Raw genomic sequence first — 13,348 nt, forward strand, 5'->3', positions numbered from 1 at the left:
AGTTGGCTATGTTACACAAGAAAATTGGGTTTAAAACGAATTTTTTTATTAAAGTTGTCTATGAACTCTAAATTTAACTATAAATAAAAAGTTGTACAATTAAAATACATGTACTCTTTGTTATTATGATAATATTTTGTTATAATTAGAATATTGTAATAAGTTAATCTATAAAACTTCAGTTGTAATTTTTAAGTATTTTGGACGTAAATGTGCCTCAATAATTTTATTTTTCAATATGTACAAGGCTCTAACATTAAAAAAAATTATCCATTGAATGGACTGTTATTTCCGTTTTTTCATTATATATAAATATAAATTAATATTTAATTAATCCGATTTCTGATCCGATTAATCCCTCCGATTAATCCCCGATTCACCAATTAATCCTTGTAAGGTACGGTGACCGATCTTGTCCGATTTCCTGATTTTTATAACAGTGATTGTGTATTGTAATGAAGTGATTTTATTTAACTAAATTGTGATGAAGTGTTAATTATACGAAAGTAAACTTTGTTACATATTATTTGTATCTCATTTTGTTAGATATGGAAAAATCAACGTATCAAGAAAATGAAATGACATCAACTTTTAACAACGAAATTATGTCGGATTTTTTTATTAGTGAGTTTAAAATAATTATTATTTTGTTGGAACGTCGTTGTCTATAGATGTTTTATTAGTTCTTTGTTACCAAATTTAATGACCGTTAATTCTTTGTTGGTATATTTAAAAACTGATCATAAGTTAGCAATTTGTAGTTAGAATTAATAATTGAAATTCTGATAATATTTTGTTATTAGATATAACAACTGATTTTAATTAGAAATTTGTTACTAGAATTAACAATCAAAATATTATGTTGGCTCGTGGTGTTCGGTTAACAAGGTTTTCCCGAATGACGTGTACTCCAACAAACCACTTCAGTGAACATTTCGTTAGAAATAGGTTTTACCAACGAATTTGCTTGACTTGCCAACATATTAAAAATTTAAAATTTCTTGTAATGAAGTAATTTGGCGCTAGAAGGAGCTTTGCTTTAACAAGATCCAACCAGAAGATGATCGTGGAAGAGCTTGATCCAGGAACCGCCGACCCGACTCAGGTAAACGAGTTGACGGCAGAAATTGCCGCCGACCCCTCGACCCATGGCGATCGTGAGCTGCCTAAACAACCGGCCTTAAAGTCGAAGTGCTTGTTTCCTCCACCTGAAGTGCCTCCTGAAGATCAATCGTTGAGCTTGAAGGGCACACTTCAATGGGACAGAAAAAGAAAAACTGTTTCAGATCAGCGTTTTAGAGTACATACATCTAAAGGAAAGAAAGTTCTCTCGAGCGACATACGACTACATTTGGAAAAGAAAGAAAGGCTAAAAGCCCAAAATTAAGAAAATCCAGAAGATCCACTTAATTCAGATGAAGAGCTCGAGCTTCTAGAACACGAAATTCGGAGACTGCAGGCTAAACTGGAATGAAAACGCGAGATTCACCGTCTCCGTCGAGAACTCCAACAAACTACAGTTCAAAATGAAGAACAAAATAATGAATTCTATGATGAGGAGGACGATGTCGAGTACGAGTATGAACCATCGGCAGAGTCGACATATTCACAACCGCGCGAACGTCGACAGAGGACAGTGTCATCTGCCGAAGTCTCGCGTCAGACAGAATCCACAGAATTTATCTCTCATGAGAAGTTCGCTAAAATGCAGGAAGAAATCGCCCATATGCGTACCTTGATGAGAAATCAGGCAGGGTTTGAAACCGTCTCCGAGAGCCCCCTATCATTGGTGCTCGAGAAAGCACGCATCGACAGGACATTGAAAACTCCCGCCCTTGATCATTTCGACGGATCCTCGGACCCGTTAGCATTCCTCAATACCTTCGATGGACGTATGGCCTTCTTCGGCCACTCAGAGGTCGCTCGATGTCAATTCTTCTCCACTTGCCTCCAGGGCACAACCCTTCGATGGTACAGCAACTTGCCCCCTCGGTCGATCGACTCATGGGCGGCCCTAAAGAGCAAGTTTAAGCTCGTTTCTCCAGTAACTACAAAGGAATAAAGGTCACAGCTTCCCTAATGACAATGCACCAACGCTCAGGAGAAAGTCTCCGAAGTTTCCTAAACGATTCAGAGAAGAAATAGCAGAGATTCCAGATCTAATCGAGCAAATGGCAGTCAATTTTCTAACTACCAGGCATTGATAAATCTCGCCATGGATTACTCTTAGAGGAGATCTTTGAGAAAAGGCCGAAAACCTTACAAGCAGCATTTCAAATTATATAACATCGCATGATGCTCCAAGAGGCAGTGAGTTGCATACAGTCCCCTAAGCGCTCCTCCAGATATGAACGACGACGCAACTACAGTCCGCGATCTCCCGCGCGTGACAGACGTCAAGAGCGTCGCCGTTCACCACCTAGTCGTAGTGTCGAGCATCAACCAAGGGACAGAAGAGAGAGAGACTGGCAACCCCGCAGTCGACCAGAAAAAGAATTTACCAAGCTTAACACTAAGAAAACGACCATCTTAACGGTCCTAAAGACAGAGCCGGACTATCGTTCACCAAGACCCATGAAACCGGGTCGTCCTCCAAGCTCTAGATACTGCGATTACCATGAGGATACAGGCCACACAACTGAACAATGCTTTCAACTAAGCAACCTCATCGAGGGGAAAATTCGCCGAGGACAGCTAGTGCATTATGTACAGCGGGAAGATTCTCCTCGACGCCATAGACGAGTTGAAGAAGATCGGGTAATTGACGTTATCTTTGGTGGTGTGGCAGCTGGGTAAGAAATGATAGAATTCTTTATGGAATACATTGTCTTTCGCTTTGAAATCCCCAGAATCTTAGTTTCTGATAATGACACTCAGTTTGTAGGGAAACAGTTCGAGGAAACCCTGCTTGAATTAAAAGTCCAGCATATCAAAGCATCTCTAGCATACCCCCAAGCTAATGGACTAGCAGAAGTAACAAATAGAACCATCCTACAAGGTCTGAAGAAAAGAATTGAAGAAATACCCCGGTGTTGGGTCGATGAACTCCCGAATGTGTTGTGGTCGTATAGGACGACTCCCCGAAGCGCGACGGGTGAAACTCCTTTCCGTCTGGCTTACGGAGTTGACGCTGTCATACATGTTGAGATAAGTCTCACTTCACCACGGGTCGATGTATTCGATCCTGCTCTATCTCTCGAGGGTCTTCGCCTTCACAATGATTTGTTAGAAGAAACAAGGGAAGAATCCCGAATGCGGATGATCGCCCAGCAAGAAAAAATTGCAAGGTACTTCAACAAAAAGGTCAAACTCAAAGACTTCAAGGTCGACGACCTTGTCCTAAGAAATTCCGCGACATCACAACCCTCTGTTTCAGGAAAATTCAAACCAGCATGGGAAGGACCTTATCGTATCTCGAGGCTGGTAAGTGCGGGGACCTATGAGCTTGTACACCTCGACGGGAAGCCCATCAAATATGCCTGGAATGGGATTCATCTCAAAAAGTTCTACCAGTAATTCAATTTCAGTTGTAGCCCGTTATCTTGAGGCAACTAATGCCATATCAAAGACAAACCCTCGATGCAATGAGGGTCGTTATGAGACCCCCATCGAGGGGTGGTTAAGTTATGATGAATGAATATCTTTAATTTAGTCCAAGTAAGGAACATAAACTTCTGCTTACTTTATTCCTTACATAAGCAGCAAAAGCAAAAGGGTAACCTTCGAAAACTTTCACCGACATAAATATTTCTTATAATTTTTATGTAGCTAATATTCCGAATAAGAGATTAAAATAAGCTTTAGCTCACAGATTAATCTGAAAATGCCCAGGCAAACAATTAGAGATTCAAAACCATTCAATTCTAGGCAAATATTTATACAGGATCCCCACGTCAATAGGCTGGGCTAGATCAAATCTTTCTCATAATATAAACAAAACCAATATACTCATCAGTGTACTTCCAGTTCCTTCAACCACAATCAGATATGATCTACGACTTAGATGACTCCAAACTTGATAAATGGCTTAATATTTCAGACTCGGGACAAGAAGAGGATAAAACCAGTCAACATACAACTCCTTAACATATGGAAATAAACTTGATCATGAATCACATGTCTAAAAATCCATCATCCACAGCTTATTAAAAATCCATTTTAAAAACTTACCAAGTCTAAAACTTACTACGAATCCATCATCCGTTGTCATCAATAAAATTCTTAAGTACATAAAAATGCTTAAATCCAGTTACAAAGATCCACGGGGCATACCCCGTCTTCACGTATCATCGCCCTTCGACGCAAGATCCCGAAGATAATCCTCGAAAGCATGACCCTCGAAGGCAAAACCAGCCTCCTCCATCCGACGGTAACATCTTCCGTAACCATCGCCCAAAGCATCGGCGATATCTTCCACAGCTTTCTCTACTTCTCGTTTCAAATTTTCATTCTCCTTCGCTATCAACTTATAAGAGCTATCCATCCCCTCAACCTGTCGATCCAAGCCTTGACGCTTGTTCTTCTCCTCATCAAGTTCTTTCTCGACTTCGCGAAGTCGACCCTCGAGCTCCCGCACCCTGTCACTCGATGCCTTCTCAGCAACTTCCATCTCAGCAATCTTCCTCGAAAACGCAGAATTTGCTTTAGCCAAATCACCCACTCTATGCTCGAGCTCCGCAAAACCAACCCGGATTTTCTTCTTCTCCCCCTTCAGAGCAGCAATCTCAGCCTCTAACTTAGAACAAGCCTCACCATCGACATCAGCCTTGTAATCCTCCAAAATGTGCATAAAATCGGAAAGAAACTTCACACAAAAAAAAGTGAATGAATGAAATGAATGATGATGAATGAACATGAAGGCAAAGTATATACACATAAAGTACAATGGACAAGCGAGGTATGACATGTATATATAAAAAAAAGGAAATACGCATACTCGCCCAACCCGGCTTTTACATCGGTCAACAAGATCCTCACGCCTCCGACCATCATACGCTACTAAATCCTGAGGAAGATTGAAAAGATTAAGCGCGCTCAAGGGCACGGTGGATCCACCCGTCCATCGTTCCGTGGGCTGAATCTCGACCCTCACCACCTCTTTCTTAGAACGTGGGTCGACAGTATTCCCCATAAAAACCCTATTCCCAGCAACGGTCACAGTCTTGTTTACCGCCTCGACAACAGCCTCCCGACCACCAACCAATACCTCATCTTCCTCCCTTCGAAGACGCTTTCGAGGGTTAGCTTCCACACGGACGAGGTACGACACGACCCTTTCATTGTCTTCAGCCACCTTATTCCCCTGATCATCGAGCAGTTCTATTGAAACCGAATGAGGAACCCCCGACGGACCAGGCCTAGCCGCTTCAGAAGGCTTCCTTGAAGCACGTTGCAATAGCAGCATCATTGCCTTATCCATCCCTTCTCGAATCCCGCCGTCTAAGACCTTTTTCAAGGAAGCGCCTCCCACTAAAACACAGAAATACAAAAAAAAAAGCAAATCAGATACTCTATATATAGACACATATGAAAATAAACAGATAAGAATCTACGGTAACAACTACAAAAACAAGGTACATGAACAAAATAAGGGCAACAACAAATAAGTACATCCCCCTTACAATCGTGCATTTCTAAAAAACTGGAATCCTTCAAGTCTAAATGCGTATACCACGTCCTTGACCCATGAAACTCATCGAGATAAGCAGTATCGTGCTTCTCCAAGTTATTCAAATAATCAATCGTACCCTGACTAACTTTCCCACAAGGCTTTACAAATTCCAAATCAGGACCCCCAACGAACAACCATTGGGAGTGGTAACCGGAGTTCGATGATCTAACGCTAACAATCTTCATCCTCCTATGTCGAGAGTCGAAGTATACCTGACCGCCATAGTAATGCACACCGTAAATAGAGAAAAACAATTTTAGAGTCGGAGGTCGACCCTTATCACAACATAACGCCACAAAACCACTTAACTGAGCAATGGAATTCGGTGTCAACTGCCCTAGGCCGCAGCCGATAGCCTCATACATCATCAGGAAGAAGGGATGTATCGGCAAACGAAGACCAAATTGAAACATAATCATCGCAACCCCATGCATTCCGAACTCGGGCATCATCCAAACCCTCTCATCAGCTGTCGGCACTCGATACCGGTAACCGTTAGACAAGTCGATGTAACTCTCCAACTTACTCACAGGAGGGTCGACGGTGATGTAGTAACTAAGATAATTTAGACTAGGTTTACTCTCAAATTCGATCCTACCTAACCGAAGACTTTCCTCAACTACCTTATTTCTGAAATCTAGGGTACGAGGACTTAGGGGAGGAGAAGGCAAAGGTCTGGTAGGCATACCCTTTAGAAATTCATCGCTCCCTAAGAAATCAAAAGGTCCACACTGACCTAAATCCGGGATTTCAAGATTATCCAAATTCAAAACAGACTCTTCATCACCCTCCTCTAAGGGTCGCTTCCCGGGGTCTCGATTGGATGCACTATGCGAAGACGATGATGAGGGAAAGTCGGCCATTTTAAATTCGTAAACTACAGACAAATACGATCAACCCGCAGATAAGAAAGAAAAAAGAAGGGGGAAAGAGGGTAACTTACAAGCAGTTTGTGAACTAAGGACGTGCAGCAACCGCTTTTTAGATAGCCTGGGAAAAAGCCGAAGAGTCTAGCCCGCCAATCTGCAAAGAAACCTGAAAAAATAAATTCAAAAACACACATGAACGGCTATATATATATCTCCTAAAAAAAGAGAGAGAAAGAGAACAGCAACAAGACAAGAAAACATTACATTTATTTCTTTTCTTTTTTCAGGCACACACATTTGACTTCTATCTCGAGTTTACAATTATTTCTTATTTTCTTGTTTTTTTTTTCTTATTATTCCTTTTCATTTTATTATCCTATCTGATCACTAACTTTATTCAGGTATCAAAGCAAGAATCTCAAAATTCAAAACGCAAAGGTGAAAAAAGTAGAAAAACGCAAATCTAAAGATATTGCGCAAAATAAGGAGGGGGACAAATGTTGGACCAAGACAAGGCGGCCCAAAGGAATCATAGTTAGAATAATTGTAAAACATAATGTAAAGCTCAAGAAGACCCACTTTGTAAGGAAAAAGCCAATTTGTGACTTAGTATAAATACAAGACAACAACCTCATTTGAAGAGGTTGGAAAATTATAGCAAAGAGACAATCTCCTAAAATTATAGTGTAATAGTATAATAATATTGTTGGAACATCAAGATATAACAACTGATTTTAATTAGAAATTTGTTACTAGAATTAACAATCAAAATATTCTGTTGGCTCGTGGTGTCCGGCTAACAAGGTTTTCCCGAATGACGTGTACTCCAACAAACCACTTTACCAACGAATTTGCTTGATTTGCCAACATATTCAAAATTTAAAAATTTCTTGTAATGAAGTACAGAGGAACATGACGATTCAGCTTTATAAAACAAAGAATTGGAATGGAGGTGAGGACCATTGTTGGGCGAAAAATGGAGTTTGTTGAAGAGTCAATCCAGATTTTCTTTTTCCTGCGGATGTGTGCCCCAATTGTGTATACGTATCATGCATGTATGTAAATCTGTAATATTTTTGAAAGTCTAAGCAAGACAACAACTTCCAGCTATAAAATTTTTGGTATCGATTTTGATGGAATTCTAGTTCCGCCATCGAACGGGAGTAATACAATAGTACTAATACATGGAGACATGTACGTGCATATATGTACGCATTTATGTGTGATAGCAGAGGATATCTAGACAACTTACCTCTATACATTTAAACTACTTGTAAATATTTGTCCCCTCCATTCTGGTACTCCAATCTTACATATCTCCATATCCTGCATGCCACGACTTCTTTTTGCTTTTAATTTATTGTTCTCTTCAGTCTTCCCCCAAACACACACATACTCTACTCTATCTATAGCCAACGACTTATGATCAATATTATATGTCCATGCTTACAAGATTTCCCTTTTCTCTCTAATTTAAGCTCAATCTTTGGCCGTGTTACATGCAACAAGATACTCACACGTTACCTTAAAAGCAGAATGAGAATAGTAGGGATGTTCTTTGCAGTTGTGGTGGTTCATCAGATTCTTACCATGGTGGATACTGGATTCGGCATCAGTTACAACAGGGCTCTAGCAATATCAGACATCTTCCGAGTGGCAGAAAGTTATGTCCATCACAGGCAGACGAATTCGACATCTGTTGCCACAGGTGCAGCAGTTCAAACCTCATTCTTGAACTCAGGTAAGCTCCAATTCATCATCTCATCAGCAGAAGAACAGTTGTGCGAATAGCAGTACAGCTTATGACGATAAGCGTCTGGTTCCTACGGGATCAAATCCTTTACATAACAGGTAGCTAGCTATTTGTAGTAGTCTTAATTTCATTCCCTGATGTGTAAATTAATTCTTTACAAAACTCAGTGTTCCATTCATTAGTTTTGATGCTCTTCCAAAGCATCAAGTATTAAGTACGTACTGTGCTATTTCTGTTTGTTTTAAATATATACATTTAGTTGTGTTAGAACTCTAGATTTCATGATAATCAGTAAAGAAGATGAACTCTCTAATAATATTCATACTTGATATGATTTGTAAAGACCTAGAGAGAGAAAGAGAGAGAGATGAACTCTAAAATTGTAATATTGTATTTATTTCAGTAACACCCTTTTACATCACAACAATCTGATCTTATAAACCACACAAACTGTAACTAATTCTCTAACTGATTGAGGCAGAAATATTAGCTGAAAATGAGCAGGAGATAAGATGAGCTGGCATACATCTCAGCTCTATGAGAACACACTCTCTGACTAACAGCCCCCCTCAAGTTAAGTGTGGGAATACTTGAGCAAACACCTAACTTGGCCAACAAACTGTGCATATAAGAAGAAGCCAAAGCCTTTGTAAATAGGTCGGCAGGCTGATTAGCATAGTGAATGTGTTGTGGAGCAATGAGTCATGCCTTGAATTTTTGATGAACCAAATGGCAATCAATCTCTATATTCTTGGTGCGTTCGTGAAAAACTGGGTTAGAAGCAATGTACAATGCTGACTGGTTATCACAGAAAAGGGGAACTAGAGTAAGATCAGTCATGTGGAGTTCAGACAATAATGACACCAACCAAGTGATCTCACAACATGTGTCTGCAAGGCTGCGATACTCTGCCTCAGCAGTAGAGCGAGAAACAGTGTTCTGTTTCTCGCAGAATATCGGAAGCATACTTTGACTGACTCATGAAAATTCCTGCTGCAATACGAACTACTTGAATGCCCAAGAAGTAGTGCAGATCACCCAGATCTTTGATTTTAAATTGAGTACTCAGAAAGTCTTTGACTTGTGCTAGCAACGCAGAATTATTCCCTGTCAGTATCATATCATCCACGTAGATAAGGAGGATGAGTGTTGAGCCATACTTAGAGTAGATGAACAAACTAGGATCACCAGTTGTTTGAACGAATCCAAATGATAGAAGGGCAAACGACAAAGCAATGAACCACTGACGAGGAGCTTGTTTAAGCCCATAAAGAGATTTAAGCAAATGACAAACTAGCTTCTGGTTAGGATATTGCTTCAAAACATATTCAGGGATGCTATAACCTGGGGGACAAGACATATACACCTCCTTGTCAAGAAGACCATGTAAAAATGGATTCGTGACATCAAGTTGTGTTAAACTCCAACCATGCATAGCTGTAATTATCAATAAAAGACGAAATGAAGTCATCTTAGCCACGGGTGCGAAGGTTTCGAAGTAGTCCATACTTGTCGTTTGTGTAAAGCCCTTGGCAACAAGACGAGCTTTATAGCGATCAATCTTACCATCAACAAGATACTTCACCTTGTATAACCACTTACACCCCACTGGTTTCTTGTGTGGAGGTAGTGGTGCCAACTCCTATGTGTGATTAGCTTCGAGAGCGACTAATTCAACACACATAGCCTCACACCACTCAGACACTAGAACAGCTTGTTTAAAATTATGCGGTTCAAGAATCAGAGAAGTTGTAGTAGATTATTTGCTAGATGATCTGGTAACCATGAGTAATCTGCAAATTTTGCAGGAAGCACACGTTATCGAGTGGGACGAGTAACTGGCGGCTGAAGCAGTATTGGAGACGTAGAACTATCACCTACAGGGTCAGGGACACTATCGTGAGAGCTGGAAGATGTAACTTCATATGAGCAAAAGGTTAGAGGATCATCCTCCACAAACAGTGATGAGGGAGGAAACAGAACATGAGGATCTTGAGTAACCATATCTCTAAATGGAAAGATTGTTTCCAGAAAATGCACGTCCCTTGAAATAAACACTTTCCTCGTTTCTAAATTTAAAATATTATATCCCTTTTTGGCATATGGATAATCCAAGAAGACACCCTTAATTGTACGAGCCTCAAATTTATCACTAGGTTGTGGTACCACCGTGGCATAACACAATGAAACAAAGACCTTAAGATTGTCATACTCAGGAGGGGTCTCAAATAAAACTTTATATGGTGATTTACCATTGAGAACAGCTGTTGGTGTACGATTAATGAGAAATGCATCAGTCAATAAGCAGTCACCCCAAAATACAATGGGCAACGAAGCATGAAATCGCAAAGCACGAGCACAATTAAGTAAATGTCGATGTTTACGCTCAACTAAACCATTTTGTTGAGGCGTAGAAACACAACTAGATTGATGAATAATCCCATGCTTAGCCAAAAAAGTAGTAAGCGTATGATTCATAAATTCAGTCCCGTTATCCATTCGAAGCACCTTGATAGTAGTATGAAATTGATTCTGAACTAGTAAGATAAACTCTTGAAGTAGAGTAGGAATAATATATTTATCAGAAACGAGATAGACCCAAGTACACCTTGATTTATCTTCCACCAGAGTTAAAAACATATTGCACTGACCATGAGTCTTAAAACGATAAGGACCCCATAGGTCAGCATGAACTATATCAAACAAGTGTTTAATAACACTAGTACTAGTAGGAAAAGATATTCGTGATTGTTTTGCTAAGAAACAACTATCACAGGTGTCAAGTACTTTATTCACACAATTAATTGGTAATTTGCTTACAACAACATCTGGAATATGACCTAAGTGAGCATGCCACAAATCCAAAGTTTCAACCTGAGCAACAAAGATGTCTGAGGTTGGAGAAGCCGAGTCCACACTCGTAGTCTGAGAAGAAGAAGTAGAACCCACACTATTAGCTTTAGATAGAAAATCATCATCTGAAAGCACATATAGTCCATGTTCCACTTTACCAAGAATGAGAGCAGTCTTCCTAGTATAGTCCTGAAGATAACACACATTAGCCAAAAAATTTACTTGACAATTGGTGTCTTGTAATAACTTAGAAATGGATAGTAAGTTGTAATTAAATGTAGGAACACACAATACACTTGTCAAGTCAATCGAGCCATTAAAAGTGATACTACCAGTATGACTAACTAAAGTAGTTGTTCCATTTGGTAACTGGAGGGTAGCACTACAAGACTTAACATCATGAAGGAGATGTAAGTATAAAGTGATATGATCAATGGCCCCGGTATCAAGAATCCACTTACTCTGATTATATTCTTTTGACAGACTAAGAACCTGATGTACCATATATTTAGAATTACCTGTCATATGAACATTATTTATTGAATGTTGTGGAAACCAGGAACCAGTGTTCTCAGTTATGGCAGAGTATCCAGGAGTGTCATTTGACGGAACACTAGTAGATAAAGATTTTTGCAGCAACTGAATCAATTGCTTATACTGGCTATCAGAAAGATTCAACTTGTCAGCTTGTGACATATACACGCAAGCACTGGAAGAGGCATTAACAGCAGTTCCTAACGAGTTATTAACCGATGCAGTATTCTCCCCTGGAAGCACAACATTTGCTACTACAGACCCTTTTATTTGAGGGAACTTAGGCTTAGGCTTTCCAAATAACCTAATGCCACTGGGGGTATCCATGAATACAAAAGCAAGTAGTTCTAAGGTGTCCTGTCATGTGACAAAAATCACACATTAAAGCCGAGTCTCCCTGTTTCTTAGCAGTACCTTTGAACTGTGATTTAACACCAGTGTTTGTCTTAACACTCATAGCAATATTGCCAATAGACTGACTATCAAATGTGTGACACTCCCTTTGACTCTCCTCTTGAAGCAACAGACCATAACACTGACTTAAAGTGGGTAGTAGCTTCATCATAAGAATTTGTCCACTGGCTTCATCATAAGAATTTGTCCACGGATACCAGTAAAGACATCATTCAGTCCCATCAAAAATTGAGTAAGCTGAATATTGTGATCTAGTTCATTCAGTTTCACATTTATGGAACAGGTGCAATGAGTACAAATACACCTAGGTTTTGCGATCAAGCATTCAAGTTCATCATGGACTGTCCTGAACTTTGTAAAATAGGATGAAATTGACAATGTGCCTTGAGACAGATGAGAAATTTCCTTTCGGAGATGAGAAAGTTTTGGAACGTTACTTTGAGCATAATGTACCTCGAGATCTAACCAGATCTCTCTTGCAGATTGTATATACACAATACTGTTTCTGATATCAACTGACACAGAATTGAGAATCCAAGATGTGATCATATTATTGCAACGCATCCAATGCATTAACAAAGGTGCATTTGCTGCTAGTTTAGCATATGATCCGTCAATAAAACCTAATTTTAGCTTAGATGATAGAGCTAATTGCATCGATCTTTGCCACTGATTGTAATTATTCTCATTTAGCACTATAGTTGTCAATTGCATTCCCGGATTATCAGACGGATGCAAGTAGTAGGGATGATTACAATCTAGTGCCAAGGAAGATAAAGATGTAGATCCTAAAGTAGCAGATGAATATGACACACTTGTAGACATGATTTATTCAAATCGTTTTAGCAGGTAGTAGTTATGTACAGAGATACGTATAAAATATTATGAATCTACAGCTTTTTATGAAGAATCAAACGAATTTGATTGAATCTTATCGAATCTGAGTGTATCAGGTAACAACTTACAGTTTTGATGATGAATTAACACTCACACCTTCAATTGAGAATGATTAAGACTATTTGTTCACAGATAGATCAACACCAGCTTGAGTTATCATCCATGGCTTCAATTGAGTACGATTGAATTGCACAACGAAAGAATCTCTTATTTGTAGCTCTGATACCATGTTAGAACTCTAGATTTAATGATAATCAGTAAAGAAGATGAACTCTCTAATAATATTCATACTTGATATGATCTGTAAAGACCTAGAGAGAGTAAGAGAGAGAGAGAGATGAACTCTAAAATTGTAAT

The 13,348-nt window shown here is 39.4% G+C and overlaps 1 long non-coding RNA gene across 1 annotated transcript; it reads right to left on the minus strand.

Annotated features, from left to right (window-relative positions):
• Positions 1 to 10,854: 10,854 nt before the first annotated feature.
• On the minus strand, positions 10,855 to 13,348 carry LOC141680988 (uncharacterized). Its single transcript, XR_012558462.1, has 2 exons — positions 13,060 to 13,348; positions 10,855 to 11,335 (listed from the first exon to the last, which is right to left on the minus strand). It is a non-coding gene; the product is annotated as an uncharacterized LOC141680988 (long non-coding RNA).

This window comes from Apium graveolens, chromosome 8 (assembly GCF_009905375.1).
Source record: "Apium graveolens cultivar Ventura chromosome 8, ASM990537v1, whole genome shotgun sequence".
Taxonomy (NCBI): Eukaryota; Viridiplantae; Streptophyta; class Magnoliopsida; order Apiales; family Apiaceae; genus Apium; species Apium graveolens.